The sequence below is a fragment of the Triticum dicoccoides genome, chromosome 5B (genome assembly GCF_002162155.2).
Source record: "Triticum dicoccoides isolate Atlit2015 ecotype Zavitan chromosome 5B, WEW_v2.0, whole genome shotgun sequence".
Classification (NCBI taxonomy): Eukaryota; Viridiplantae; Streptophyta; class Magnoliopsida; order Poales; family Poaceae; genus Triticum; species Triticum dicoccoides.
Window position 1 is genome coordinate 622,161,751 of NC_041389.1, and position 7,656 is coordinate 622,169,406.

The window sequence follows — 7,656 nt, forward strand, 5'->3', positions numbered from 1 at the left end:
GAAGGAGCTGAGGGAGTACTACTACCTCTTCTGGTCGACGGAGACGCGGGCGCATCCGCGTACGAAGGTACTCCCAGCTGCCGCTTTGGAACTGGCTCCGAATGGATACCCTTTCTTCGCGCTGTTCTTCTACTGCGGGCTCTGCCCGCCTTTCTCTGAATTTTTCTGCGATATCATCAACACCTACGGGTTCCGCCTCCTTGACTTCACCCCCAATGCTGTTCTGACCATGGCAGTTTTCGAACATCTCTGCGAAAACTTTGTCGGAGTCTATCCAAATGTAGCTCTTTTTCGCCACTTCTTTATGCCCCGAGTTGAGAGAGGGGAGCCTTTATCTGGCGGAATCGCCTGGATCTCGAGAGCTGGCAAGAAGGAAGCTTATCTGGAGGGAGAGCTCCGCAACAAGTGGGAGGAATGGAGAGCAGACTGGTGCTGGATTGTCGAGGAGAACCCGCAGCCATTTACCGCCCAGCGCCAAGCCCCAATAGCACGCGGCAACGATTGGAGCAACGTGGCCCCGGAAGACGATAGGCTGAAGATTGCCGTCACCCGGATCCTACGCCTCAGGCTTGCCGGGCTCACCGTAGGTGCCGTTGGCGCAGATTTTCTTCGCCGCCGCATCGCCCCCCTGCAGGAGAGGAGGAGACCCGCCTGGGAGTTCCAGAATGCGTCGGATATCATGAGGCTGCGCCCGGGCCTCAACTTCAACTTCACTGTCTTGGAACTGGACGCGATGATCCTAGAACTGTTCAAGCGCGATCCTCAGCATCCCAAAGCGTTCATGTTGCCGAGGGGTGTCGTTCCGCTGTGCAACAACTCCTCGCTTGACCGCATCCGTGCAATGATGCCGCTGTGCGATTCGCATGGAATTGTCCCAACTTGGCAAGAGCCTGCAGACGATGTCGTGCAGGAGTTCTTTGATGGCTTGGTAGAAGTGCCTGTCCGCTCCAAGCTGATCCACGAACACCTATGAGACCGGCGGACCGAGCCCCTTTCGGTTCGGCGGGGGGCGGAGATCGCACGAAGAGCGGATCGAGGCAAAGCACACGAGCAGTTTACCCAGCTTCGGAGCTCTCCGGAGAGATAATACTCCTACTGCTGCATGTCTGAGTGTATTGAGTTCTTGCTCGGGAGCGCTGAGTGCTACAGTACACACTAGCTGCTAACGAGACCGAGCGTGAGTGTTTTTCTGCCTTCTAACCCTCGAACCCCCCTCTACGTTGCGCATGGTCCTCCTTTTATATGCTAAAGGGGTCTCCGACAGGTGGCAACGTAGACAAGGGTAAAAATGGAAAAGGAATTGCGGTTGGTACAACTACCTGTACAGTGTATCATACCTAACCCTGACGGCAGGGGACAAAGGCATTAAATGCCCGTCTATGTCGCCCAAATAGTGCAAAAAGGGACCGTCAGGGACGCCATCGCTCGCCACGATGGCAATCTTGTCAGCGCCGCTTGCCACCGCGCACCGCTGGCTGCACAGCCTCTTGCCACGCGCGCCTGGAAAGGCCCCAGGGCGACATGTTGGTGGATGTGCTGGAGCACGGGTACAGAGTGGTAGCTTGCCGCGGCAAGCGCCTTGCCGCGGTCGTTGTCTTGTCGCGTCTGGAAGCTTGTCGCTCACCGGGCCTCACCGGGACACGTGGCGCGTCGCGGCAAGTTCCTTGAGATGCCTTGGTTGGCCTTCCCGGCAAGCTCCTCTTGCCGGGGCCTTGTCTCCTTGGCTTGAATACTTTGTTCTTGAATGGCTCCAAAGGAACCATGGAGGACCTTGGCGGTCACCCGGCAAGCCTTGCCGCAGGGTGCTGCAACTGCCCGTGCACAAGTTCGGGATACTAGGGTACCCCTACTCTAGTACACCGACAGGGCTACCTTGAGTCTATCGCGAATCAACTTCACCTTCTCCTCAGACTCTTTAATCAAGTCTGGTCCAAACAACTGACGGTCTCCAACTTCGTCCCACAACAACGGTGTCCTGCACCTCCTTCCGTACAAGGCTTCGAAAGGGGCCATCTTCAAACTGGATTGATAACTGTTGTTGTAAGAGAACTCCGCATATGGCAAATTCTCGTCCCAACTAGATCCATAATCTAGCGCACAAGCTCTCAGCATCTCCTCCAGAATCTGATTGACTCTCTCGGTCTGTCCATCTGTCTGCGGATGAAAGGTTGTACTGAACTCTAGCCTAGTACCCAAAGTTTCATGTAACTGATTCCAGAATTTTGAGGTAAACTGGGTTCCTCTATCTGATACAATGCTCCTTGGAACTCCATGCAGACATACGATCCTGGTCATGTATATCTTTGCCAACTTAGCATTGGTGTAAGTGGTCTTCACTGGGATGAAATGAGCTACCTTCGTCAGACGATCGACTACAACCCATCTCGAGTCATAGCCTCAACGAGTCCTGGGTAATCCAGTGATAAAATCCATGCCTAACTTATCCCACTTCCATTCGGGTATCGGCAATGGCTATAGCAATCCTGGTGGCTTCTGATGCTCTGCCTTCACTCTTTGACATACATCACAAACTGCTACATACTCCACAATATCCTTCTTCATTCTGGTCCACCAGAAAGTGTCCTTCAAAACCAGATACATCTTGGTATTTCCTGGGTGAATCGAATACGGCGAATCATGGGCCTCCTGCAGAATCAACTTCCTGATCTCCGGGTCATTAGGCACGTAAACGCGGTCCTCAAACCATAAGGTATCGTGCTCATCCTCACGAAAACCTTTAGCTTTTCCTTTGCTCAATTTCTCCTTTATCCCGGCAATCTCCTTGCCGGTCTTCTGAGCTTCTCTGATCTTATCCATCAAAGTAGACTGAATCTCCAATGTTGCTACATAGCCTCTGGGAACTATCTCCAAACATAGCTCGCGAAGATCCTCGGCTAACTCCTTTGGTAACTCTCCGGTCATGAGCGTATTAACATGGCTCTTGCGGCTCAACGCATCGGCTACTACGTTAGCCTTTCCAGGGTGATAATGCAATCTCATATCATAATCCTTGATGAGCTCCAACCATCTCCTTTGCCTGAGATTCAACTCCTTCTGCGTGAAGATGTACTTCAAACTCTTGTGATCCGTGTACACCTCACAATGGTTTCCAATGAGAAAATGTCTCCATATCTTCAATGCATGCACTACGGCTGCTAACTCCAAATCATGCATAGCATAATCCAATTCATGGGGCTTAAGCTGTCGTGAGGCATACAAGACAACTCTTCCCTCCTGCATAAGCACTGCTCCAAGTCCTTGATGAGAAGCGTCGCAATATACTTCATAATCCTTGCGCTGATCTAGCAGAATCAACACTGGTGATGTAACCAAATGTTTCTTCAACTCCTGGAAACTGGCCTCACATTCCTCAGTCCACTTGAACTTGGTGTCCTTCTTCAACAACTCCGTCATGGGCTTCACAATATTCGAGAAATTCTCAATGAACCTCCGGTAGTATCCCGCGAGTCCAAGAAAACTTCGGATCTCTCCAACTGACGTGGGTGCTTCCTAGTTTGTCACAGTGACAACTTTGGTGGGGTCTACTGCTATTCCTTCTCCGGATATAACATGTCCGAGAAATCCAACTTCCCTTAACCAAAACTCACATTTGCTGAACTTGGCATATAGCTGATGTTCTTTGAGCTTCTTGAGGACCAAACGCAAATGCTCTAGATGCTCCTCTTCATTCTTTGAGTAGACCAAAATATCATCAATGAACACCACGACGAACTTGTCTAGAAACTCCATAAACACCTTATTCATCATGTTCATGAAATAGGCAGGTGCGTTAGTCAGACCAAATGACATAACGGTATACTCATACAGCCTGTACCTGGTGGTAAAATCCGTCTTTGGTATATCCTGCTCTCGAATCTTCAACTGGTGGTATCCTCATCGCAGATCGACCTTGGAAAATACCTTAGCTCCTTGCAATCGGTCAAATAAATCATTGATCATCGGCAGCGGGTACTTGTTCTCGATTATCACTTCATTCAATCCTCGATAATCAACAACCATTCTCAGTGATCCATCCTTCTTCTCCACTAGAAGCATTGGCGATCCCCAAGGTAGCGAACTTGGGTGAATATAGACTTTATCCAGTGACTCCTTAATCTGCTTCTTAATTTCCTCCAAATCTTTTGCGGGCATCATGTACGGTCTCTTAGATATTGGCCCTGTGCCTGGCAAAAGCTCAATCAAAAACTCAATGTCTCTGTCCGGTGGCATGCCTGGCAACTCTTCTGGAAATACATCCGGAAAATCCTTCACCACTGGTACTTCCTCCTGTACAACTCCTAATAAGGAATTTACTTGAGTCCTCTTTGGCACATGCCGGGATACATACTTGATCCTTCTTCCTTCTGGCGTGATAAGCAAAATCGACTTACTAGCGCATTCAATGTTACCTCCATACTTTGATAACCAATCCATGCCTAATATCACATCCAGTCCTTGCGATTCCAATACAATTAGGTCTGAGGGGAACACATAGTTACCAATCCTTAATGGTAACCGATCACACCATAGACTAGCCATATACTCTGCTCCTGGTGAGGTTACTAACATGGGTGACCTAAGGGCTTGGGTTGGCAGGTTATACTTATCCACAAATCCCCTGATTCTGATTCTGAACTAGAACTTGCATCAATGCATTCTGCTGCTGGATCAACTGGGTGATCTCCGGTGGGAAAACAAATCCATTGTCACGTCTCGGAGGCATCTGAGGGTTTAGAAAAGATGAGAAAATAGAATAGAATGAGGTCTAGAGGGAAAACACTACCCATATGCACATGAGACAAACACAATCAATATCACTCAATCAATTCAAACAAGGCACACAATGGTCTAACTATCGTTACAAAGAGTGCTCGGGCTATGCTATATACATGGGGGAATACTACTACTGTTATGGTGGTCGACTAGAAAAATTGATAGGTCGAAGACTCCATGATATCTGCTTCAGCTTCATCAACAAAGTCATCATCGCTATCGTCTAGGTCCGAGTCGGTGTCGTCGATGATGATGTAGTTCTCCGGGCAAGTGCAATCATCGTCTTCTCCTCCAGTCGCGGGAAATCCCATGAATACTTTTAGCTTCTTCTTCAGATCTTCATTCTTCTCCACGAGCATTGCTATTTCTTCCTCATATCCATCGCGTGTAGACTTAAGTTCTTACTCCAGCCCCGTGATCTTGGTCATTGCCTTCTTCAGATCAATCATGCTTGCGCACATCTGGTTCTCCTCGCGACGAATGTGCTGGTTTAACTCGTGGATGAAAGCTGCAATTGATCTATCCTTCCTGGTACTGATCATCTCCCATTGCTCATCTCGGCGCCCACAAATCTGGTAGATAGTATCCTTGAGATCCTTGTGGTAAACTTCTCCAATGCGTCCCATGGTGATGTGGGCTGCCATGCTCTTTCCTAGACTCCGGGTTGGTGCATCAAAGGAAAACTCTATGGGCTCAGTGACGGGCATGAACGTTCTTCCTGGAACTTGAACTTGAATCATCCAACGCTCCTATTATGGTAAAGTGGCGATGTAGGTCCCGGTGAAGCTTGGCACTCTGATGTTTAAGTACTTAGTGACTTCCTTCAAGTGGCATCCAAAGGGTGTATCTTCATCCAGTTGTGTGAACTTGTCCCTTGCATCCGCCATCCTAAAAGAGTAGAAAAGACGAGGAGTCGGAAATGAGAAGAGAGAGTAGTGATCCAGGGCTTTAGCTTAGTGGTCGTGTCCTACAGTCAGCGTGTGCTCTGATACCATCTTGTAGCGACCAGACCTCAAACAGTCTGATCTCTGTGCATCACTGTCATCCCTGGATCGGTAATGCTGACACGCACAGTACTTGAAGGATTTATAATAGAGTAGTAATCACACACTTATTACATCGAATGTCTCAAAAGAGAACTTATTACAATAAATATAGCTTTGATGACCCACAAGTATAGGGGATCTATCGTAGTCCTTTTGATAAGTAAGAGTGTCGAACCCAACGAGGAGCAGAAGGAAATGATAAGCGGTTTTCAGCAAGGTATTCTCTACAAGTACTGAAATAAGTGGTAACGGATAGTTTTGTGATAAGATAAATCGTAACTAGCAACAAGTAACAAAAGTAAATAAAGTGCAGCAAGGTGGACCAATCCTTTTTATAGCAAAGGACAAGCCTGGACAAACTCTGATAATAGGAAAAGCACTCCCGAGGACACATGGGAATATCGTCAAGCTAGTTTTCATCACGCTCATATGATTCGCGTTCGGTACTTTGATAATTTGATATGTGGGTGGACCGGTGCTTGGGTGCTGTTCTTACTTGAACAAGCATCCCACTTATGATTAACCTCTATTGCAAGCATCCGAAACTACAAAAAAAGTATTAAGGTAAACCTAACCATAGCATGAAACATATGGATCCAAATCAGCCCCTTACGAAGCAACGCATAAACTAGGGTTTAAGCTTCTGTCACTCTAGCAACCCATCATCTACTTATTACTTCCCAATGCCTTCCTCTAGGCCCAAAATAATGGTAAAGTGTTATGTAGTCGACGTTCACATAACACCACTAGAGGCTAGACAACATACATCTTATCAAAATATCAAACGAATACCAAATTCACATGACTACTAATAGCAAGACTTCTCCCTTGTCCTCAGGAACAAACATAACTACTCACAAAGCATATTCATGTTCATAATCAGAGGGGTAATAATATGCATAAAGGATCTGAACATATGATCTTCCACCAAATAAACCAACTAGCATCAACTACAAGGAGTAATCAACACTACTAGCAACCTACTAGCACCAATCCCGGACTTGGAGACAAGAATTGGATACAAGAGATGAACTAGGGTTTGGGGATGAGATGGTGCTGGTGAAGATGTTGATGGAGATTGCCCTCTCTCGATGAGAGGATCGTTGGTGATGATGATGACGATGATTTCCCCCTCCCGGAGGAAAGTGTCTCCGGCAGAACAGCTCTGCCGGAGCCCTAGGTTGGTTCTGCCAAGGTTCCGCCTTGTGGCGGCGGAGTCTCGTCCCAAAAGGTTGCTTGATGTTTTTTCTCATCGAAAGATTTCATATAGGAGAAGATGGGCGTCAGAGAGCCACCAGGGGGCCCACGAGGTAGGGGGCGCGCCCCCCACCCTCGTGAGCAGGGTGTGGGCCCCCTGGCCTTCATCTTTGGCGACGATTTTTCTTTATTTATTTTAAGATATTCGGTGGAGTTTCAGGAATTTTGGAGTTGCACAGAATAGGTCTCCAATATTTGCTACTTTTCCAGCCCAAAATTCCAGCTGCCGGCATTCTCCCTCTTCATGTAAACCTTGTAAAATAAGAGAGAATAGACATAAGTATTGTGACATAACGTGAAATAACGGCCCATAATGCAATAAATATTGATATAAAAGCATGATGCAAAATGGACGTATCAACTCCCCCAAGCTTAGACCTCGCTTGTCCTCAAGTGAAAAGCCGATAAGAATAAATATGTCCTCATGTTTAGAGGTAGAGGCATCGATAAAAATAAAATACGGACATGAAGGCATCATGATTATTTCCATAACAGCAACATATATAGATTTTGTCATATGATTACTTATGTTCAAGTGATGATCTTTTCACAATGCAAAAGTATGAATCAGAAACCCTAT